Below are 25766 nucleotides of genomic sequence, written 5' to 3' on the forward strand. Positions count from 1 at the left end.
GCATATTAAACGAACTTACGGCTTTCGCCTTCTTTTCATACCAAAAATTCTTAATCAACTCACTTTCCAGTTTCTTGCGTATATCTGACACTCGACGAACAGCGAAAATCGAGTAAGAATAATTATAAACACAAAGATGTATCTTTTATACCACCCATTGAGGTCATTTATCTGCAGAGCTCCCCATTTTTGATCGAATGATGTTTCGACGTCAACTGAGGAAACGATACCGATCATCAATCAACCAGTTATCACCAACAGATGCACAACAATCGACAGTGGGACGTTATTTGGCAAAAAAATTAAATATTTACTGGAAACAATGTATGTTAAAACATACAGTACTTACAGACTAACAATTATGGAAACCGTGTTGTCATGCGTTCTTCCCTTTATTCGTCATCGAACTGCGTGTGCCGAGTTTCAATGAAATGGTACATTTAGCGGTGAGTACGCTTTATCTGAGTAATATTTGCACACGTAACATTATTTTCGGTACCCGCTGTGCAGCACACCAGTACCAAAATGCACAGCGACCTCGTTGTCCACGCCTTTGCCAAGAGCTATTGGATTCTGCTGTCCTTTCAAATGTGTGTGAAATCTTATGGGACTTAACTGCTAAGGTCATCAGTCCCTAAGCTTACACACTAGTTATCCTACATTATCCTAAGGACAAACACACACACCCATGCCCGAGGGAGGACTCGAACCTCCGCCGTGATCAGCCGCACAGTCCATGACTGCAGCGCCTAAGACCGCTCGGCTAATCCCGCGCGGCTGCTGTCCTTTAATCGCCTTACTGGAACTCCATATTTACACTTCGATGAGGAACAAAACCTACCCGTACGAGAAAATTAAAACTTGTATCTCAGTAAATGCGATTCCTTGGGTATTTCATGTGTTAATATAATCAAATGTTTTGTTGTTTGACGAATAACACCTCATGTACAACTCTTATCAATATGAATTAATCTGTCGGTAGTCATTGTCTTTTAAATGGTGTTTTTTTAAGCTTCTGTAATTCTTAGGTTCATTAAACGTCGGAAATGGACTGTACACAAATGCATCTGTATTACTAAACGGCGCACGGTCCCAGTTGCAAGATGTTTTTCCTAACGATTTCCGGAAGCAACAAAATTTTGATTTTTCAATATTTCATATAATTAGAACCGAATTTAATATCCTATCACAATCACGTCGTGTTGACATTGCTCTCGACTTTCTAGCAAGGATTGAAGTTGACGAGGACTGGCATAGACCATCCTACGGACAGACCAATCTCCATTTTTCCCTGACGGGTGAGGTGAATACAGAGAATTGTCGAGTGTGGGGATCTTCACCTCCAGTCACTGTGCATGAAGTTCCTCTGTATGGTGAGCGTATGGTGGTGTGGCTTAACGGATACTTTCGTCAATGGCCCATTCTCTTTTGAGCAGGATGGTGCTGAAGGACGAAAGAGGCGCAGTGTGACCGGCCAGCGTTAGTGCGATATGCTTCGCCAGCATGTCACACCCGCCCTATAGGAGAGTGAGGCATTGAACTCAATAGTTTTCGTGCAAGATGGGACCCCACCGCACATCGCTCGTGGAGTTCACCTGCGTCTCCGAAACACGTTTGGAAACGGTATCAGCCGATCGTTTCCAAATGCTTGGCCGGCACGATCACCTGATCTCACTCTCATTTCTGGTTGTAGGGCTACCTGAAGGACAGGGTTTACCAGAGGAACATTCACACATCTGCTGATCGGAAGCGCAGCATATGAAGAGAAACAGCCAGCATACCTAGGGACATGCTTCGTTACGCTGTGCCGAATGCAATCCTGCGCTTTCAGACTCTTCTAACGCTGACGGGCGCCATATTGAGCTCCTTTTGTAGCAGTACTGGTACCGATATGTAATGGGACGATGTACCGTAACAGCATACGAAAAGTGTTTCCATCGAATTGATTCCGCATTATCTCTCTTCCCCATTTCATTGACATTAATGCTACCAAGTTTGGTCCTTGTACGGTAATTAGTTTCCGTGTAATAATGTGTAAAATTGGAAAAGTTTAATTAAAACCACCCGGTACTTACAGGAGTGCCACATGGTATACAAATATATACAACATGAATCATCTAAAATTAGCTTGTGTACTTTCCCAAGTTTCGGCTAGGTCTACTATCCATTTCTGATATCGATCCGCTTTTTTCGAGGTGTTAGAGAGAGAATTTGAAGAAAGATATGTGTGAATTCTTTTTGAATCCCACCATTAATGAAACTCTGCAGCCATAATGTTGTGGATTTACCAAGAAACTGAAATTTTAGAAGAATATCAGGAGGTAAAAATTCTGTGATACATCGCCTAGATTTTCTCTAGCATTCCTAGTATATAGTTTAGTCTTTTATAGATTAGACTGGTTCCCGTCGTCGATGAGGCGTTAGTCTTCCTTGCTTCTTGTAAAGCTGCAGTCTCTGTGGTACACTATGTTTTCAATCTCATCTTAATTGTTCATGGTGTTTTAGTGTCTACCGCATTCTTCAGTGAACGTGAGCAGCTGTTGATCCTCGTATATTTAAATTGGTTCGTTTCTCTGAGAACTCCACAGACCACTCAATTTTTGTACCAGACTGTTAAAAACGATGCTCAGTTATTGTTATTCTGCTACACAGGAATACACAGGAATATGGCATCCTTCTGCTAGTTGGTGGAGCACGTGGAAGTCATTGAGAATCATTTAGCAAGTATTGAACTTCTGCTCACTTCAACTCCAGCCTTCTGAATTCTCCTACTTACTCCAATTTAAATTGCCAAAGGAATATTCGAAGCGGAGGTCTGAAGTTCTACGTGAAGTGTTTGTGTTCGAATACATACTCAGCTCCAATGAAGAAAATATTGGATATTGCTCTCAATAGTAAATGATCTGGTAAGTCATTGGATTCTGTGATCGTTAATTTTGATACGAAAAAATTCGAAAAATCGTCTCCAGAATAATCAAATCGGGAACAATGTCGGCGGTATTGGTTTGTGAATGATACACTTGTGGTTTGGTACCATGGCGGAAAAGTTTCAGAAGACTTCTTTTGTTAGCTGAATTATAATTATTAATAAAATAATTTAGTTTGCTTCCCCCATGAACCATGGACCTTGCCGTTGGTGGGGAGGCTTGCGTGCCTCAGCGATACAGATGGCCGTACCGCAGGTGGAACCACAACGGAGGGGTATCTGTTGAGAGGCCAGACAAACATGTGGTTCCTGAAGAGGGGCAGCAGCCTTTTCAGTAGTTGCAGGGGCAACAGTCTGGATGATTGACTGATCTGGCCTTGTAACATTAACCAAAACGGCCTTGCTGTGCTGGTACTGCGAACGGCTGAAAGCAAGGGGAAACTACAGCCGTAATTTTTCCCGAGGACATGCAGCTTTACTGTATGATTAAATGATGATGGCGTCCTCTTGGGTAAAATATTCCGGAGGTAAAATAGTCCCCCATTCGGATCTCCGGGCGGGGACTACTCAAGAGGAAGTCGTTATCAGGAGAAAGAAAACTGGCATTCTACGGATCGGAGCGTGGAATGTCAGATCCCTTAATCGGGCAGGTAGGTTAGAAAATTTAAAAAGGGAAATGGAGAGGTTAAAGTTAGATATAGTGGGAATTAGTGAAGTTCGGTGGCAGGAAGAACAAGACTTTTGGTCAGGTGATTACAGGGTTATAAATACAAAATCAAATAGGGGTAATGCAGGAGTAGGTTTAATAATGAATAAAAAAATAGGAGTGCGGGTTAGCTACTACAAACAGCATAGTGAACGCATTATTGTGGCCAAGATAGACACAAAGCCCATGCCTACTACAGTAGTACAAGTTTATATGCCAACTAGCTCTGCAGATGATGAAGAAATTGATGAAATGTATGACGAGATAAAAGAAATTATTCAGGTAGTGAAGGGAGACGAAAATTTAATAGTCATGGGTGACTGGAATTCGTCAGTAGGAAAAGGGAGAGAAGGAAACATAGTAGGTGAATATGGATTGGGGGGAAGAAATGAAAGAGGAAGCCGCCTTGTAGAATTTTGCACAGAGCATAACTTAATCATATCTAACACTTGGTTCAAGAATCATAAAAGAAGGTTGTATACCTGGAAGAATCCTGGAGATACTAAAAGGTATCAGATAGATTACATAATGGTAAGACAGAGATTTAGGAACCAGGTTTTAAATTGTAAGACATTTCCAGGGGCAGATGTGGATTCTGACCACAATCTATTGGTTATGAACTGCAGATTGAAACTGAAGAAACTGCAAAAAGGTGGGAATTTAAGGAGATGGGACCTGGATAAAGTGAAAGAACCAGAGGTTGTAGAGAGTTTCAGGGAGAGCATAAGGGAACAATTGACAGGAATGGGGGAAAGAAATACAGTAGAAGAAGAATGGGTAGCTCTGAGGGATGAAGTAGTGAAGACTGCAGAGGATCAAGTAGGTAAAAAGACGAGGGCTAATAGAAATCCCTGGGTAACAGAAGAAATATTGAATTTAATTGATGAAAGGAGAAAATATAAAAATGCAGTAAATGAAGCAGGCCAAAGGGAATACAAACGTCTCAAAAACGAGATCGACAGAAAGCGCAAAATGGCTAAGCAGGGATGGCTAGAGGACAAATGTAAGGATGTAGAGGCTTGTCTCACTAGGGGTAAGATAGATACTGCCTACAGGAAAATTAAAGAGACCTTTGGAGAGAAGAGAACCACTTGTATGAATATCAAGAGCTCAGATGGCAACCCAGTTCTAAGCAAAGAAGGGAAGGCAGAAAGGTGGAAGGAGTATATAGAGAGTTTATACAAGGGCGATGTACTTGAGGACAGTATTATGGAAGTGGAAGAGGATGTAGATGAAGATGAAATGGGAGATAAGATACTGCGTGAAGAGTTTGACAGAGCACTGAAAGACCTGAGTCGAAACAAGGCCCCGGGAGTAGACAACATTCCATTAGAACTACTGATGGCCTTGGGAGAGCCAGTCATGACAAAACTCTACCATCTGGTGAGCAAGATGTATGAGACTGGCGAAATACCCACAGACTTCAAGAAGAATATAATAATTCCAATACCAAAGAAAGCAGGTGTTGACAGATGTGAAAATTACCGAACTATCAGTTTAATAAGTCACAGCTGCAAAATACTAACGCGAATTCTTTACAGACGAAAGGAAAAACTGGTAGAAGCGGACCTCGGGGAAGATCAGTTTGGATTCCGTAGAAATGTTGGAACACGTGAGGCAATACTAACCTTACGACTTATCTTAGAAGAAAGATTAAGAAAAGGCAAACCTAGCATTTGTAGACTTAGAGAAAGCTTTTGACAACGTTAACTGGAATACTCTCTTTCACATTCTGAAGGTAGCAGGGGTAAAATACAGGGAGCGAAAGGCTATTTACAATTTGTACAGAAACCAGATGGCAGTTATAAGAGTCGAGGGGCATGAAAGGGAAGCAGTGGTTGGGAAAGGAGTGAGACAGGGTTGTAGCCTCTCCCCGATGTTATTCAATCTGTATATTGAGCAAGCAGTAAAGGAAACAAAAGAAAAATTCGGAGTAGGTATTAAAATTCATGGAGAAGAAGTAAAAACTTTGAGGTTCGCCGATGACATTGTAATTCTGTCAGAGACAGCAAAGGATTTGGAAGAGCAGTTGAACGGAATGGACAGTGTCTTGAAAGGAGGATATAAGATGAACATCAACAAAAGCAAAACGAGGATAATGGAATGTAGTCAAATTAAATCGGGTGATGCTGAGGGGATTAGATTGGGAAATGAGACACTTAAAGTAGTAAAGGAGTTTTGCTATTTAGGGAGTAAAATAACTGATGATGGTCGAAGTAGAGAGGATATAAAATGTAGACTGGCAATGGCAAGGAAATCGTTTCTGAAGAAGAGAAATTTGTTAACATCGAGTATAGATTTAAGTGTCAGGAAGTCGTTTCTGAAAGTATTTGTATGGAGTGTAGCCATGTATGGAAGTGAAACATGGACGATAAATAGTTTGGACAAGAAGAGAATAGAAGCTTTCGAAATGTGGTGTTACAGAAGAATGCTCAAGATAAGGTGGGTAGATCACGTAACTAATGAGGAGGTATTGAATAGGATTGGGGAGAAGAGAAGTTTGTGGCATAACTTGACTAGAAGAAGGGATCGGTTGGTAGGACATGTTTTGAGGCATCAAGGGATCACAAATTTAGCATTGGAGGGCAGCGTGGAGGGTAAAAATCGTAGAGGGAGACCAAGAGATGAATACACTAAGCAGATTCAGAAGGATGTAGGTTGCAGTAGGTACTGGGAGATGAAGAAGCTTGCACAGGATAGAGTAGCATGGAGAGCTGCATCAAACCAGTCTCAGGACTGAAGACCACAACAACAACAATTTAGTTTGCCATGGAAATGGAAAATAATAATGACGTACTTTCTTATACGTTTAGGTTATGTGACAGATCGAAGAAACAAAGTTTTTCGCGAAGTCATACATGCATTCATACAAGTATTTACATAGGAACTTCAACCGAAAGCCACAGAGAAACTGGAATGTCTTTTAAAATGAAAGCCAAAGTAATTTTCCAGCCAGAACACCTACACGCTGAATTAAAACATCTGAAGTAGGCTCTCTATGCAAATGCCTCATGATAAAAATGAAATAGAGTTCAACGACGAAATAACAGCATACTGGAGCAAAAAGATGATAAGCAACAGTAAAAGCTCATGGTTTCTCTCCATTTTATTAAAAATTTAACTGATCAGATAGGTAAGATTTTGCAGAAACACTACATTAGACCGGCTTTTAGACGAACGAGGAAGATTTGTTGAGCCCTTAGACATGTAAAAGATAAACGCTCTTCCCTGTTGGCGCACAGGGTATATAAAACCCCTTGTACATGCGGTATTGTTTACACTGGAACTACAAAGAGACACATGTGAGGGAGCACAAAAGGCTCTACCGACTTTTATCATTCACAAAAGGTAGTTCGACAGCTATATTTCATATCTGAAAAGGACTGTCTGTGACGATCACGTGTAAACGTCTACCATGCCACCTGTGAACGACATTTATGTCACTCTTCGGTCTCCTTCCAGTTCGTAGGCAAAACTCACCGTAATCAAGAGCACGTCTGAAGACGGCCAACACAGCTCTTGAGGAATGTTAGGAGCGAAAAAGTTTAATGGTCCACGATATTACAATCATTAAGATTCACCAGCAACTAAGACAACCCGGCAAGATTTGAAGTGTCATGTCAATATTTCCACTGTACTTTAGTGTCTGGCAATTATCGTTGTGTTGGACATTAGAGTTGGTGTAATGAACATAATATTTTCACTTAATCTGATAATGACTATGGTTAATCGCATCACAAACAACAATTAACGTAATGCAACTATCTATTTACAGTTCTTCCAAAACAGATGCGTGTTTCAAAGTTTTCGTGACCTTCAAAGTAGTCACCAGCATCGTGTATAACACGTTGCCAGCGATGTGGAAGTCGTAGGATACTCTTAGCAGTGCCAGTTGTGTTGACAGTTCGAACGCCGCGGTCTATTACCTGACGAATTTGCAAATAATAAAATTCAGCTATCAGTCGTCCTTTTTAAATTTTATTGGCAGATCCAGATTTCAACTAGAAACCAGCCATTCTCAACGCACTATCATTTTTTATCAATGCATGTAATGCTTGTTGGTCGGGCTTCACCCACAGTTCATTGAATTGCGTAGTATTCAATGAACTGTGGATGAAGCCCGACCAACGGGCCTTACATGCATTGATAAAAAATGATAGTGCGTTGAGAATCGCTAGTTTCTAACTGAAATCTGGATCTGCCAAAGGACAACTGATAGCTGAAGTCTATTATTTACAAGTCCATATAAAAGTCCCTTAGTGCAACAGCCTTCCGAATGGAAGGTAACCTAAGCAATTTGTAGCAGTTCTGAAGCGAACGCACTGAAATGTTTCCTTCAGTTTAGAAATCGAGTTGAACTCACGAGGGCTTAAGTCAGGGGAGTGCAGTAGGTGGTATAGCACTTAGCAGCCCCATCAGTCAAACAAATCAGTAACAGCTTGCACTGTACGTGCTTGAGCATTGTCCTGTAAAATGATGGTCAGGTCATGCAGAAAGTGTCATCGCTACTGTCTCTACGCTGTTTGTTTTTGGAACACAACCTACGACCAGCTTAGAGACAGAAGTGGTTACACTTTCTGCAGGATCTGACCATCATTTTGTACGACAATGCTCAAGCACGTACAGAGCAAGCTGTTACTGATTTAATTGACTGATTGGGCTGCTAAGTGCTATACCAACTACAGCACTCCCCTGACTTAAGCTCTCGTGAGTTCAACTCGATTTCTAAACTGAACGGAACACTTCACGGCATTCGCTACAAAACCGCTACAAATTCGTCAGGCAATAGACTGCACCGCTCGAACTATCAACACAACTGGCACTGCTAAGAGTATTCTACGACTTCTACATCGCTGGCAACGGTTTATACACAATGCTGGTGACTAACTTGAAGGTCAGTAAAACTTTGAAACACGTATCTATTTTGTACGAGCTGTAAATAAATAGTTGCCACTACTGAAATTCCAACCCTCGAATTATGCATTTGAGTTTGAACTACGAACCGTAACGTCGGCTCCTGTGCTGTGTCTCTCTCGCTAATGGTTCTGTGGATAAATTTGTGCCCGTGCAGGACTATTAAAGATTTATATGACGTTGAAGTAAGTGTTGGCGTTTCACTAATACGATAATCGTGAAAATCGGGTTGTATTTAGTGCTTTGTAGGTATATCTCCGTGTGTTAGTCGCTATAACAAATACCGTAGGCTAGTATCGGAAATACCACCTCACGCGAAATGAAGAGATCTGTAATCCACTATATGTGAAAAAATAACTATGGACCTTTAAGTAATGATTCGGTACATATGTTGAGCAGCAAAACTGTCACTATTAATAACTGCGGGAATAGCTAAATTCGATGTAGGTGATACGATTGGAGAGCCTTTCCACGATTTGCGTTGAGATCATTATTTCTGGCCGATGAAATATGAATGAAAGTGACCATGAAAAGAACTCACACTGAGGCACTTTCAGATAGAAAAGACTCGAGTTTTAACGACTGAAAGGTGCCTATACTAGACCTCCCCGCTCTGACGACTTTTAACCCACTGGAGACCCTTATGATGGCCTAAAGCTTTCCTTGCATAACAGACAATAACAGACAGAGTCACACAATGGAAACAAATCCTGCTTTTAGTGTAACACAATGCAGCAAATTAATGCCTCAAAGTTCAGCTAATATTAATAGCATCTGATCAAAAATATACAGCCAACGGAAACTAAACGGGATGGACCCTTACTGCACGGTTTTCTAACCAAGGAATGTGTAATGAGTTATGAGACAACTAGTAAAATAATAAATAATAATTACTGGCTTTCTCTATCAGATTAAAAGTAAATCATTGACTAAAATAAAAATAACTTCAAAAAAACAGACTTACTGTAGGCAATCAAACTCCATTTTTCGATGCTGTACATCGTTGAAAGTCGCCCATCTCAATCGTACTAACACCTACACTATGTGATCAAAAGTATCCGGACACATCCAAATCATAGTGTTTCATATTAGGTGCATTGTAATGCCACCTATCGCCAGGACTCCATATCAGCGACCTCAGTAGTCATTAGACATTGAGAGAGCAGAATGGGGCGCTCCGCGAAACTCACGGACTTCGAATGTGGTCAGGCGATTCGGTGTCACTTGTGTCATACGTCTGTACGTGAAATTTCCACACTCTTAAACATCCCTAGGTCGACTGTTTCCGATGTGATAGTGAAGTGGAAACGTACAGCACAAAAGCGTACAGGCCGACCTCGTCTGTTGATTGACAGAGACCGCCGACAAAGAGTCGTAATGTGTAGTAGGCAGATATCTATCCAGACCATCACACAGGAATTCAATATTGAATCAATATCCACTGCAAGTACTATGGAATTTTGGCGGGATTTGAGAAAACTTGGATTTCGTGGTCGAGCGTTTCCTCATAAGCCACACATCACGCCAGTAAATGCCAAACGGCCCCTCGCTTAGTGTAAGGAGCGTAAACATTGGACGATTTAACAGTGGAAAACGTTGGGTTGAGTCACAAATCACGGTACACAATGTGGCGATCCGATGACAGGGTGTGGATACGGCGAATGCCCGGTGAACGTCATCTGCCTGCGTGTGTAGTGCCAACAGCAAAATTCGGAGGCGGTGGTATTATGGTGTGGTCGTATTTATCATGGAGGTTTGCTTACACCCCATGTTGTTTTACATGGCACTCTCACAACACAAATCTACATTGATGTTTTGAGCACCTTCTTGTTTCCCACTATTGAAGAACAATTCGGGGATGGTGACTGCAACACGATCGACCACCTGTTCATAATGCATGGTCTGTAGCGGAGTGGTTACACGACAATAACATGCCTGAAATGGACTGGCCTGCACAGAGTCCTGACCTATAGAACAGCTTTGGGATGTTTTGGAACGCCGACTTCGTGCCAGGCTTTACCGACCGACATCAGTTCTTTTCCTCAGTGCTGCACTCCGTGAAGAATGGGCTGTCATTCTCCAAGAAACTTCCAGCATCTGACTGAACGTATGCCTGCGAGAGTGGAAGCTGTCATCAAGGCTAAAGATGGGCCAACACCCACTGAATTCCAGCATTACTGATGGAGGGCGTCACGAACTTGTCAGTCATTTTCAGCCAGGTGTCCGGATACTTTTGATCACATAGTGCACATCATCGGTAGCGTCAAAATTACGCTGAGGGACTCAAGCGACAGTTCACCAATCCCCACTTTAACGTAAATCTGTTGTCACTAACGTGTGTTGATTCATATTGTTGTGGGTTAAGATCATACAGTGAGAAGCAACTGCAGCAGAGACGAATATTAAAATATCGACTAATCACGTCGCTACCTCACCGAAATTAACTAGAGTTCACTTTCAGCAATTTTTTCCTTTATTGAATTAGAAAAGAATTTTTATTTCACTAGCCTTTTATCGTGAAAATGCTACCAAGACTGAATGGTGTTATTGTTTAATACTTTAAATAATTTGAATTCATAGCAGGCAAAAAATCACTAAACTACATGCGTGTCGCTTCACACAAGTATTTTGAAATTGATACATACATTCCTTTGGGCTAAAGAAAATTAAAAAAAAAAAAGAGTTATTCACAGGAAAAGCAGATTGCTACTGTGCAGTTATTTTGTTAATGTTAAGTTGCAGTAAAAAGCGTCAGTGCTGTATTTTCTTCTCCTTAATAACTTTGTCCAAATGAGATATATCTTAATGTTAACAAAAACACACAAATTTAAAAAATTACCTCTGTATATTCAGTGCAGTGACTTTAATGGTTGTAAAACGTAAAGACTTTCAAGTGGCGATTTTCCTTTACACATCACTGACACTTATCATAAAGTAATAATATTTATAGACTAAAACTTCAGATGTGCAGACGCAGAACAGGGCTTCTGTAGCCCACATACATTTGTTTTAAGATCACGTACTGACTGTAAGCGCCTTACAGATTCAGCGCGTCATTACATCGCTGGTACGTAGCACTGTGGATTTTGTACACACGGTTCATAGGCATCTCAGTAACATGTTTTCGACGTATGGTATGAACTTAAAGACTATAAGGGGTTAACTCCACGTCATTTCGCTTGTATCCGACAAGTTTCACCGTCTCAGACACTTGTTTAAGAAAATAGAAAAAAAAGGATAGCCACGGTTAGTGTTTAGGTTTTGTAGTGCATTTTATCCGATTGCCGAGTCTTTGTTTTAAGAAACTATGCTGCGCGGTATTTCATGTTCACTTTCTGGTGTAATCAATTTAATCTTCGCTCATCCTTAATGAAATTAAAATGTTAATCGTACATAATCATTCTACACGTCATAGATACTTGTAAAGTACAGTTTCTTAATGTAACTACTGTAAAGTAAAAGCAATGGCTTGGAAATCTGTGCAGTCAGGAGAAAATGACTCTGTCACATATAAATCTTATCTGAAGGTGAAAACTGATTTTGATATGTGTACACAGTGAACGATTATGACTAACAATACGCTCGAACACAACCGTATTTGTAGCACTTTCTACGTAAACATATAGCCACATAGTCACATAAATTAGCCCTACGGTATTAGTCCACTATTAAAATATGTCTGAACATTGTATACAGATTTTGTAACACATGAAGTACCTCTCCGTAGAGTGATAATCGTAATTAGACCTTTGTGGTACTTACTTACGAAAAGTAGCTTCTCCACCTTTAGCGTGTTCCGATCTGTGTAAGTATCTGTTATTAATAAATTCTGTTATTAATAAACAGAAATTCTGTTATTAATTAATATAAGTGTAAAAACTGGGCAAATATTGCGGCACCGTAGTTTCGCTCGTAGCACAAAATGAAAACAAATAGGGTTATACGAAAGTGACGTAACAACTACAGTTTCATGTTGGCGACGTGCGCCGTACAAGATGCTCACTCCATAGATATTCATTCTCTATGGCAATTAAACTATTCTGTGACCTGTACTTCTACAAGCAGTTTTAAATAGCTAATACGTTAAAACAGATTCTGCAGATTGCTATCTCCAGACCGCGTTACCATTCCATATAATAACTTTTCCGTATAAACATTTTTATGTTCTCTTTGAAATTTTTGTTCCCAAAGAAAATTTTTATCTCTGAGCGAACACGATGCGTCATGCCAAGGTAGAACGCAGCCCACTAACCCCTTCAAAAATGAGGAACGGTTTGCATTTCTTAAGAAAATTGTTGTAAATCCACAATATGAATGTATGACGGAAAATAGCTATACATAATGAAATATTATATGCAAAGGCTTAAAACTAAAAAAACACATTCAGTGTCGATGAAAGAAACATTCTGCGACCAATGTTTCAAAAGATGGTAACTAACAAATTTAGACTAATTTAGATAGTTTCTTAGACCTGTTATGAGAAACCGATACCCCTTGCGTGTCTCTGTGTTATCTATTGCGTGTTGTGCAACATGCATATGTAATGTCATACAGCATGTAATCATGCTTTCCACCTGACTAACGTGTTTCGATCTTTAAAACAGGTTACATCTCACTTTCTGAGCCTATCTATTATGGTGGATTGTATACATCGAAACGGAGCAGCAGTCAAAACAGTGTATGACACCAGTGAACCTATTCTGAAGTAGGTGACGTCGATTTTAACTGCAGTAAACGTCGTGCTCAGTCTATACGAGCTGAAGAAAAACTCCTCTTTTTGATCATCTTGCGAAGATTAAAACAACAAAAGACGAACGCGACGCATGTCTTTCGGTATTATGATAGAAAAGTCCTTGATCTGCAAGGCATCTGAGTGATTTGAAGAACGAATTGTTGAAACACCCATCCTTTGTTTCATATATGGCAGCCTCCCACTTCGAGCTGTCTCTGCAGTCCTGGTCTGATAAGAAACTAGACTGGAAAGTAGGCGTTGTTTGGACTTAAAAGTCACAGTCGCTCGCTGCCACGTCCAAAAACATCTCCTACCCTCTTCTTTCCCGAATGTGTTTCGAAGCAGTTCCATCATTCTCAATGGGCTCTTTCTTCAGGCCATTTTGTGTTTCCCAGAAGCGCTGTTACGACTGATGTCTGAGTTTTTTGGATTGCAGTACTCATGTGCCGCGGATGTGGCAGCCTGCTGCATTGCCAACTATTGACGGTATGTCTTTAGTGCAGTGTCTCCAATTACGACCGTTACACTGCAGAGTGCCTTATACAGAGCGCCTTAAGCACCCTGCTACCAGGGCCCTCAGCACATCCATCTAGATTTCCTTTTACTTTTACAAATCAGTTTCTCTGAGAAACCGAACTGTCAGGAAAAGCATTTACTGACAGACTGCCTGTTCCGCACTTCCTGTATCCTAATGTGGGCAACATATACCGTATTTTACGGGCTAAAAGACGCTACGAGCTATAAGATGCATCTTCATTTGTAAACACTGTATTAAAAATATCAAGATTACCATTTATGTTTTTAGATTGCAAAACCAGGATAAAAGAAAATTTTGTTTATAAAACGGAACTAACCTTTAAAAATCCCTGAAAATCGCCATCAGAACTTCCTTCCTTTTTCTTCTTCTTCTTGTTTCTGTTCTTCGTCTTCGTCTTCATAGTTGACTTCTTCATATATATATGATGGTCTTCACTGCCATGGAGAGCGTTATCTATGCTTCACATCTTGAAAGATTTAACAATAATGTCTTCTCTCACTCTAGACGACGGCTGTTTTACCCACTAAAACACATGTTTCATTGTATGACGTCTGAAGTTCCCTTCCACGAGAATTCATGTTGGGGTTCATTCATCATCCATTTCTTCCATTTCTGTCTCTTTCATAGTCTTTAAATGGTTTATTTATTGAGACATTAAGAGGTTGCAATTGTGAAGTAAATCCTCCCGGAATAACAGCAAGCTCTGTATTTCCCTGTCTCAATTTCTTTTTCACGTAATTTTTCAAATGCCTGCAAAACTTATCTAGCAAAAGAAGAGGACTTTTCTCCAATAAAGCACCTTCCTTCTCTTCCACACCCTGTTAGTCCGTAATTTCATACCAGCCTCGTTCATCAAACCTTGTCATGTACGTGAACACAACAATTTTAGAAGGCTTTGGCATTGTTTTGCGTTCGTAAATGATCATTGGATTAAGTTTAGTACCGTCAGCACAACATGATAGCATAACAGTACAAGGCAGTTTTTCATATCCATTTGCTTTGATATTTGCAATTTTAGCACCTTTCATGGAAGCGGTTCTGTTATTCGGCACATCAAATATCAGAAGCGTTACGTCCATATTCGCTTAGTTCCACATCGTTGTTTTTCTTTCTTCTCTTTTTTTTTTTTTTTTTTTACTATGTTGAATAATAAAGCGATGGGAAGATAATATTTTCTCTTCATACTCTTTTGGCATTTTCTAAAATATTTGAGTTTTGGTTCGCGTGCTAAGCCCATGACGCTTCATAAACCTGTAGCACCAACCAACTTCACCCTTAAAATCAATTATGTTCCAGCTAGCTTACGAGCCTGTTTTTGAATAATTTTTGAATTAATTGCAGGGCCATTTTGACTTTGCCCTAAAAATCTATTTCAATAGTCATCTTCCAGTTTCTGTCATTTTTTATTCAGTCCTGTATCTGCACATTTAGTCTTCCTCACATTTTTCAGTTCTTCTTTGCTAGCCCGCCAAACGCGAACGGTTTTTTCTTTGGTGGTGGGTCGAAATGCTGCTCAGCTGCTCTGTTTCCATGTTCTTCTGCATGTGCTATTACTTTCAAATCATAGCCCGCAACATATGAATTACATTTTACTTTTTCCATTACGAAACTAGCTACTAACAAAAATATGTACTGGTACCGATTACACAAATCACTTTTAATTCTAGTTCACTGGCACCGGAGCCTGCACTGACGCATCATAGGCTAGGCAGTGTTCTGGGTCTGTGATGGCAGGGCAGGAGGGAGACAATCTTAGGAAGCTTGTGACATTTCCTCCCCCCCCCCCCCCATCAAAAATCACATCCGTTCATAGGCGCACTGCTACTGCCAGTTGCATCCAGTGTTGCCAGACACAGATAGATTTCCCGCAGCATCGAATATTTTTAAGACTGGCAGGAATTTAAAATGAAACGCTGGACATTTTTATATTAACTTCGAGTATAAGACGCACCTAAATCTTGGAGGGAATTTTTCGAAGTAAAAAGTGCGTCTTATAACCCGTAAAATATGGTATACACCTGTTGGCCGCCATGTATCGTTATACAGAAGTAATTATTTAAGTCGAAGTGCACAGTTAACTTTAATTAGAGAGAGAAAGAGTGTATGTGTGTGTGTGTGTGTGTGTGAGAGAGAGAGAGAGAGAGAGAGAGAGAGAGAGACTCTAGGTTCAAAATACTTTTACCGCGAACTGTCTGCGCCTTTGCAATGTTGGCAGCATCTTATGCAGAACTTTGGTGGAGAACGCTATGACGGTTAACACTTACGTCATTTACCAATATTAACACCTTCTCTTTGATCACAGGGTTCCAGAACACATGCTGCTAAATCTCATCACTGCTTGTTCAAAATTCCAACACGTGCTCTCCGCTGGTATTGTTTTTTGTCATCCTCAACTTTTCTGTCTGTTTGAGTCTGACGCTTCGCATGTTCTCTCCGCGTTACGTCGAGGTAGACTGTTGTACTTGACCAATATGTTGTTGTTCTAACCAAGAAAGGTAACGTAGGTTCGTAGCTCCACTTTTTCATTTAACGGATCCTAGAACTATCCTACATCGCAATACTGATCTGCCCAGCGTTTCGGTAATCCCGCTAGAGGAGGTCTTCGTTTCGGTAAGAAAAGCAGGCACTTGGTGTCTTCTTCCTCCACCTGTTTTCTTCTCCATCTCTCTTTCATTGTTTTTCTTCTTCTGCTTGTTTTCAGGACTGTGAATCCGGCTAGACTAATGTTTATATCAAACGGTACTTTACTTTAACAGTCCATCGGCAGCTGATAGATTTCTGTGCTAAGATATATACACTGAAGCGCCAAAGAACCTGGTACCGGCTTGTGTATTCAAATACAGAGATATGTAAAAATGCAGAATACAGCGCTGCGGCCGGCAACGCCAATATAGGACAAGAAATGTCTGGCACAGTTGTTAGATCGGTTACTACTGCTACAATGGCAGGTTAGCAGGATTTAAGTGAGTTTGAACTTGGTGTTATAGTCGGCGCACGAGCGATAGGACACAGCATTTCCGAGGTAGCAGTGAAGTGGGGATTTTATCGGGCGACCATTTCATCAGTGTACCGTGAATATTAGGAATCCGGTAAAACGTCAAATCCCCTACATCACTGGAGCCGAAAAAGATCCTGCAGGAACTGCACCAACAACGACTGAAGAGAATCGTTCGATTTGACAGAAGTGTAACCCTTCCGCAAATTGCTGGGATTTCAATTCCAAGCCATTAGCAAATGTCAGAGTGTGAACCATTCAACGAAACATCGATATGGCTTTCGGAGCCGAAGCCCTACTCGTGTACCCTTGACGACTGCAAGACACAAAGCTGTACGCCTCGCCTGGTCCCGTCTACGCCGACACTGGACTGTTGATGACTGGGAACATATTGCCTATTCGGAAGAGTCTAGGTTCAAATTGTATCGAGCGGATGGTCGTGTACGGGTATGGAGACAGCCTCATGAATCCATGGACCCTGCATGTCAGCAGGGGACTGTTCAAGCTGGTGGAGGATCTGTTATGGTGTGCGGCGTGTGCAGTTGGAGTGGCATGGGAGTTCCGACACATCTAGATACGACTCTGACAGGTGACATGTACGTAAGCATCCAGCTTCATCACATGCATCCATTCATGTCCATTATGCATTCCGCCAGACTTGGGCAATTCCAGCAGGACATTGCGACACCTCATACGTCCAGAATTGTTGCAGAGTGGCTCCAGGAACACACTTCAGAGTTTAAACACTTCTGCTGGCCACCAAACTCCCTAGCCGTGAACGTTATTGAGCATATCTGGGATGCCTTGCAACGTGCTGTTCAGACGAAATCTCCAGCCCTCGTACTCATACGGATTTATCGACAGCCCTGCAGGATTCACGGTGTCAACTCCCTCCAGCAGTACTTCAGACTTTAGTCGAGCCCATGCCACGTCGTGTTGCGGCAATTCTGCGTGTTCGCGCCGGCCCTACACGATATTAGGCAGGTGTAACAGTTTCTTTGACTCTTCAGAATACATTACCCGCCCCGAATTATTGGTTAAGAAAGCAGGTGAGTAGTTTAGTAGGGTGGGGTTCCCGTTTTAAGTAGCTATTTTGCTCCTAATATGTTGTTTGTTGTTTTCGTCTTCCGTTTGAGTTGACGAAGCTCTATTCAACACTATAAAGCTCTATTCAACACTATACAAGCCTCGGCAAAACTATTGTAGCCTACATCCACTGGCACCTGCTAAATGTATCCAGTTGTCTTTCTCAGTCTACAGATTTTTACCGCAGGATTTCCCTTCATTGCACCTACTGATCACTGCTTTTATGCGTGCCACTGATTTCTGTCGGTTGTATTCAGTACCTCTACATTCGATTTACCCGCCTACTCTTCATCTTTCTTCTGTTGTGTCACATTTCAAAATCTCCAATTCTTTTCTTTGTCGTCCACGTTACAGTTCCATATAAGACGACAAACCAGACACTTTCAGGAAGTAATTAGCAACGTTATTATTTATAGCAGAGGTTAAGTTATTTCTGTTTCTCATAAGCGTTTATCTTGTTATTGCCAGTAGCACTTTTTCGTTCCAGTTTGCCATTGGTTCCTGTGCAGTGTAGTACCAATAAGATGGCAAATGCAGTGGGAGAGGATGCAAAACTGATTCAGAGTGGTCATTATTTCGAAATTTTGTTCTGTAAACTTTCATTAAAACTACATTTTCTTCATTCATCGTAATACGTTCTTCTTAGTCTGTCGCGGAATGAAGGTAATGGGAGGAGAAAATTTCTTGTCATTGAAAATATTATTTTCGCCGAATTCAATGGCTATGAAAATGTGCAGTTATTCCTAAGACTCCTTACATCATACATAGCTGCCGACGTTTTGTTAATGAATGTTGTGTTGTACAAATGTAATGGTATACTACAAAATTTTCTTGTATTTTCGTTAAAATGTATGGATAAGAATGTATAGCTTGAATTACTGACTTCCTGTCCTTGGTTAAAACTGCTTTTAATCGCTTGTAAAATAATTCATTGGTAATGTTAGTTCAGGTAAATTCAGTTTTCTAGAGATGCTCATCAATGTTCGTTCGAACTTTTTTCTAATAAAGTTTTCAACATTTCTTTGAATAGTAATGTATAATAAAAAGTCTTGTGAATTAACTTTATTATAATCTTCGTAGGTAATATGTAAAAGCTTTGTACGAAAATCAAATACTTTCAAAGCTTTCAATATCTTGTCAGATGAACCTTTAGAGTTCGGCACGTGGATACAGATAATTGTTTTACGATCTCACAGTATTTCACACAATTAGAATAATACACTCCCTTTTGCATTAGCAATGTACAGGAATGAAATGTCGGTGACGCAGACAAGACATACACCATCTTTTACGGACTGGCCGTCAGCTGTTGGCTTTCCACGACGCGTTACGAAGTTAGTATATGACACGTGTCTCCTCTGCTCTCGCTTGGTGACGTACTTTAGGAGAAATTGGACACAGTTATGTCGTTTCATTTTCAGCTTTGAACCTAATAAATTAAAAACAAATAAACAGTAAAGTTTAGCGTCCCTTTGACATCGAGATCATTAGAGACGGAGCAGAAGCCCGGATTAGGGAAGGATGTGGAAGAAAATCAGCCGTGGTTTTTCAAAAGAACTTTCCAGGCATGTGCCTGCTGCGATTTGAGGAAACCTCAGAAAACCTAATGGCCGAATGTTGATTTGAATAGCCGCCCTCCCGAATGCGAGTCCAGTGTAATACTGCACCGCCTTGCTCGGTTAATATGTTCAGGGTTATACTTAAAAATAATACAAAATCACCCAACGTCACTGAGCTGTCCAGCAACATTGTGCATCTACGCAATCAATGTTTTATATCCTGTCTAGTTCAGTCTTCATCAGCTATTTCCCTATCATAATAACAAATCTCTTTTAGCACTTTTAATGAACTATTTACTAATTTTACTGCCTTAACATAACCTGATTTAATTCCATTACACCCCATCGCCCTTATATTACTGTTACCAACATTCTCCTCGTTACTTGTTTTCAAGGCACTATCTATTCCTTTCAAATGTCTTCCAAGTCATTTTCCGTCTGTGACATAATAACAGTGCAAACGCCAAACTTTGAAGTTTTCCACTTTCAAAATTTCTATTCGTTTACTTTTGCAGCTTTTTCAAGTCGCAGATTCGATGACGTAGCGTACAAACCTGTCACATACACTTTCACTTATAACTGCGCTCTGTTTTCTGTACAAGTTTCATATAACCTTCCAGATCCTGTATTTCGTTAGTGCTACTTTCTGATTTTCGTAAAATATATTCCAAACAACACCGTAAAAAATTTTCTAAATCCAAAAATAAATTAGTTATACAAAAGTAACCTTTAATTTTGAAAAGGATAAATAATTTACAGAAATATCCAGAAAAGTCCGGCAGTCTTACATTTGTGGTCTGAGTAAATAAACAAGACGTACAAACTTAGAACTGAATATCACTCGTGTTACGGTGAGGAAGGTGTTACGGGAACGCCTTCCATTCAAACCCTACGAATTGGAATCGTTGCAAGCTTGGAGAGAAAGTGACAAAGAAAAACTAGTTCAGTTTTTTGTTTAAACGTTTAACAAAATGCAAACAGAAGATGACTGTCTTAATAAAATTGTGTTTTGTGACGAACTCACCTTCCGTACCTGCAGTAAAGTGAATAAAGAAACCATAAACAACACTGAACACTCTCTGGGCCGGTATACATCTCCACGATGACTTGAAATAACACATTAGCACATGCAACCGAGCGGGAACGCCGGGAACTAACAGAGTTAGGCGGGCATAACTCGAAGATATACTGCATTCAGTGCTGTATTAAACATTTCTGAAAGTTATGATTTTGACAATTAAAGGCTACAGTCGTATAACTAATTTATAAACATCCTCTTTTCTTAATAAACCTATTGTGATAGAACTGTCGCGTTTTGAGATTTTTTTTCTTAGAAAGTTGTCTTCAAGTATTTTACGCAATACACAAAGATATATTGAGGTGAGCGTCAGTTAAATCATACAAAACACTGGCGCTGAGGAAAAACTGAGACGAAAATTCAAAAGGAGAGCTGCATTAAGTCCTGTGCTATTACATTAAGGAGTAGATTACTTTTTTGTAAATTTCTGAATCACACAAGAAATTAAACCCTAACGTAGTACAGCAGAGTGAAGGACAACGAATGATAACATTTGTTGTTAGTGGCAGCAGAGTGGTAGAAAGGAAGTGAGATTGGATCCCTCGCGAAAGAAGCAGCCAGAAGACTGGCAAAAGCAGAAGCTAACCTCTTTAAGTGTGGGCGAGATATTGGCCGACCGTGGCAGCCAGTGGGAGGTCCGACGTAGGAGGGACAGGGAGCTAGGTTCTAGTTGACACTGCCATTGCAGACGACGCATCCAGCTGCAATCGTGGATTCACCCGTGATCCAGCTCCAAGAACCAGGCTCTAAGGTGCTACTCTCGGAAGTAAAGAAGTATCCCGACTGCATTTTTTTTTTTTTTGGTCATCAGTCTACTGACTGGTTTGATGTGACCCGCCACGAATTTCTTTCCTGTGCTAACCTCTTCATCTCAGAGTAGCACTTGCAACCTACGTCCTCAATTATTTGCTTTACGTATTCCAATCTCTGTCTTCCTCTACAGTTTTTGCCCTCTACAGCTCCCTCTAGTACCATGGAAGTCATTCCCTCATGTCTTAGCAGATGTCCTATCATCCTGTCCCTTCTCCTTATCAGTGTTTTCCACATATTCCTTTCCTCTCCGATTCTGCGTAGAACCTCCTCATTCCTTACCTTACCAGTCCACCTAATTTTCAACATTCGTCTATAGCGCCACATCTCAAATGCTTCGATTCTCTTCTGTTCCGGTTTTCCCACAGTCCATGTTTCACTACCATACAATGCTGTACTACAGACGTACATCCTCAGAAATTTCTTCCTCAAATTAAGGCCGGTATTTGACATTGGTAGACTTCTCTTGGCCAGAAATGCCTTTTTTGCCATAGCGAGTCTGCTTTTGATGTCATCCTTGCTCCGTCCATCATTGGTTATTTTACTGCCTGGGTAGCAGAATTCCTTAACTTCATTGACTTCGTGACCATCAATCCTGATGTTAAGTTTCTCGCTGTTCTCATTTCTACTACTTCTCATTACCTTCGTCTTTCTCCGATTTATTCTCAAACCATACTGTGTACTCATTAGACTGTTCATTCCGTTCAGCAGATCATTTAATTCTTCTCCACTTTCACTCAGGATAGCAATGTCATCAGCGAATCGTATCATTGATATCCTTTCACCTTGTATTTTAATTCCACTCCTGAACCTTTCTTTTATTTCCATCATTGCTTCCTCGATGTACAGATTGAAGAGTAGGGGCGAAAGGCTACAGCCTTGTCTTATACACTTCTTAATACGAGCACTTCGTTCTTGATCGTCCACTCTTATTATTCCCTCTTGGTTGTTGTACATATTGTATATGACCCGTCTCTCCCTATAGCTTACCCCTACATTTTTCAGAATCTCGAACAGCTTGCACCATTTTATATTGTCGAACGCTTTTTCCAGGTCGACAAATCCTATGAAAGTGTCTTGATTTTTCTTTAGCCTTGCTTCCATTATTAGCCGTAACGTTTTGCCTCTCTCGTCCCTTTACTTTTCCTAAAGCCAAACTGATCGTCACCTAGCGCATTCTCAATTTTCTTTTCCATTCTTCTGTATGTTATTCTTGTAAGCAGCTTCGATGCATGAGCTGTTAAGCTGATTGTACGATAATTCTCGCACTTGTCAGCTCTTGCCGTCTTCGGAATTGTGTGGTTGATGCTTTTCCGAAAGTCAGATGGTATGTCGCCAGACTCATATATTCTATACGCCAACGTGAATAGTCGTTTTGTTGCCACTTGCCCCAATGGTTTTAGAAATTCTGATGGAATGTTATCTATCCCTTCTGCCTTATTTGACCGTAAGTCCTGCAAAGCTCTTTTAAATTCCGATTCTAATACTGGATCCCCTATCTCTTCTAAATCGACTCCTGTTTCTTCTTTTATCACATCAGACAAATTTGTAGAAGCTTTCAATGTATTCTTTCCACCTATCTGCTCTGTCCTCTGCATTTAACAGTGGAATTCCCGTTCCACTCATAATGTTACCACCGTTGCTTTTAATGTCACCAAAGGTTGTTTCGACTTTCCTGTATGCTGAGTCTGTCCTTCCGACAATCATATCTTTTTCGATGTCTTCACATTTTTCCTGCAGCCATTTGGTCTTAGCTTCCCTGCACTTCCTATTTATTTCATTCCTCAGCGACTTGTATTTCTGTATTCCTGATTTTCCCGGAACATGTTTGTACTTCCTCCTTTCATCAATCAACTGAAGTATTTCTTCTGTTACCCATGGTTTCTTCGCAGCTACCTTCTTTGTACCTATGTTTTCCTTCCCAACTGCTAGGCCACGTAAAGGAGGAGACGCCGACCTCGTAGCATCATCCTGTATAATCAAAGATTTCATGGAAAGACGGTTTTATTGACCGATCTTAATGCTGTAGTAGTGATAGAGAATATCATTTATCTGAGCTACGATATTCACTTAGAACACATAACTTATACAAAAGGTACTTGAACCTCTGAGTTATTGTCTCCCTAAACCATTGTAAACTACTGAACCTGGACAGTTCCAAATTTTCTTCTGGGGTATTTAGTGGGGAACATATCAGTGTAGGTAAGGAACTGCCTGACGTCATCTCGCCAAAGCCAGTGCTGTCAAACACGTCACAAATAAGTGCACTTTCCGACTAACAGAGCTGTGACCGGCATAACTGTAAATAAGAGACTTCACTTCGGCATTTACCTATTGCTTAATAAACCGTGCCACTGTTGTAACTTGTTATTGGAAGACAGATACTAAACTGCTATATTCTGATTAACGCGTGAGTAGAAAAACATGGTAAGAAACTTTTATATCTCATTTGGATCGTGTATCTGTTCGGCTCAACGCCTGCCATGATGATGAGCCAAGCCTTTTTGGCAATGACGGTCAAAGCTCTGTGTTCCGATCTCGGGCTATTGGGGAGCGCTGGTACAAATTTAAGAAGATTTGCTTTGCGAGAAGTCAGTTCAGTCATCTGCACCCAGAAGTGAGGAAGGGGAAGGGAATAGTAGAGAGTGAATGTACTGGTTTGGAGCCTGGTCTGGTCCGAGCGAAAGAAAACTTTTTGTACGGGCATTTGCAAATTCCGGCGCCAACAGTCTACATAAAATGCTAATTTCTGTGGTCAATGACTTTTGCTTTTGACTTCTAAAATGTTACGTTCTCGAATCCTACTCAGAACTCCAACCAAAAACAAGTCTGATAGCTGAAAACTTGTTATTGAACAAAACTTTCTCGTGACAATCGTCGCTTAGTGAATTAAGGGTCGCGATTAGATATCTCAAGAGTTAGTGAACGCAGTCTAGCAGTAATTTTCAAAGTAATAGGTGTGAATAGATTATCGCCAGTAATCGTCATACACGCAGCATGTAGTGAGTGCTGTTCGTCAGTATTTTATAACTTGATTCATTGCACATACCTGAAGTTTGTTGTTCATGACGGGATTTATAGAATACAATTAATTAATACATGATAAAATCAATCAGTTCGTATTAAGCATCCGAAGAGTGCATTAAATTTACTTTTGGAGTAGGTGTTCACTCAGAAAGTCTCAAATCCTTGTTTATTTTGATTGACAATATCTTATTCGCGCTTTCGGTACCACGTCGATGGCTCTTCTATTATGCTGTGCTGAATGGTGCAACCCTTGTCATTTAGGTACAGTTCCGTGTTAGTTTTCTCCTTGTAGACTGAAAGATTCCCCCCCCCCTCTCCTCTCTCCAGCACTGCAGGCGTATCTTCCAGGAGCTCAGCAACTTATAAAGAATCAAAGAATGGGGAAAAAAGAGGATACTAAAGAAGATAGATGGAAAAGGAATCAAATGCCAGGTGTTCTTACCAACTGACATGGGCCCCAACCAAGATTAACAGAACCTGAATAAAAATATCATAAATAATGTACTCTACTCAATATATTAAACTTCAGGATTTCTGGATTCGTTAGAAGATCACAGACATCCAAGGATGCATGTCGTTTGCAGTATTTGGTACTGCGGTGTACCATGTACCACACAACGTTGCAGATCACTCAAAATAGCTGTCTACTGTGGCGAGGATGAGAAGTCTGTTGTGGCACAGAAGAGCATTAGCCAAGGATACGTGATGAATTAACCTATTAACTGTGTCATATCATGGGCTCTTGTAAGCTGTGATCAAAGAAGTGCTATAAATAAAGGCAAACGAAATAACGCTTCGCAATCAAATGTTGATTAGGATATTTGCTGTTGTTGTTGTGGTCTTCAGTCCTGAGACTGGTTTGATGCAGCTCTCCATGCTACCCTATCCTGTGCAAGCTTCTTCATCTCCCAGTACTTACTGCAACCCACATCCTTCTGAATCTGCTTACTGTATTCATCTCTTGGTCTCCCTCTACGATTTTTACCCTCCAAGCTGCCCTCCAATGCTAAATTTGTTGATCCCTTGATGCCTCAGAACATGTCCTACTAACCGGTACCTCCTTTTTGTCAAGTTGTGCCACATACTCCTCTTCTCCCCAATTCTATTCAATACTTCATCATTAGTTATGTAATCTACCCATCTATTCTTCAGCATTCTTCTGTAGCACCACATTTCGAAAGCTTCTATTCTCTACTTGTCCAAACTATTTATCGTCCACGTTTCACTTCCATACATGGCTACACTCCATACAAATACTTTCAGAAACGACTTCCTGACATTTAAATCAATACTCGATGATAATTAATTTCTCTTCTTCAGAAACGCTTTCCTTGCCATTGCCAGTCTACATTTTATAGGATATTTGTACCCACATCAAAAATTTTTACATCACCC

Source organism: Schistocerca nitens, chromosome 1, assembly GCF_023898315.1.
Source record: "Schistocerca nitens isolate TAMUIC-IGC-003100 chromosome 1, iqSchNite1.1, whole genome shotgun sequence".
Classification (NCBI taxonomy): domain Eukaryota; kingdom Metazoa; phylum Arthropoda; class Insecta; order Orthoptera; family Acrididae; genus Schistocerca; species Schistocerca nitens.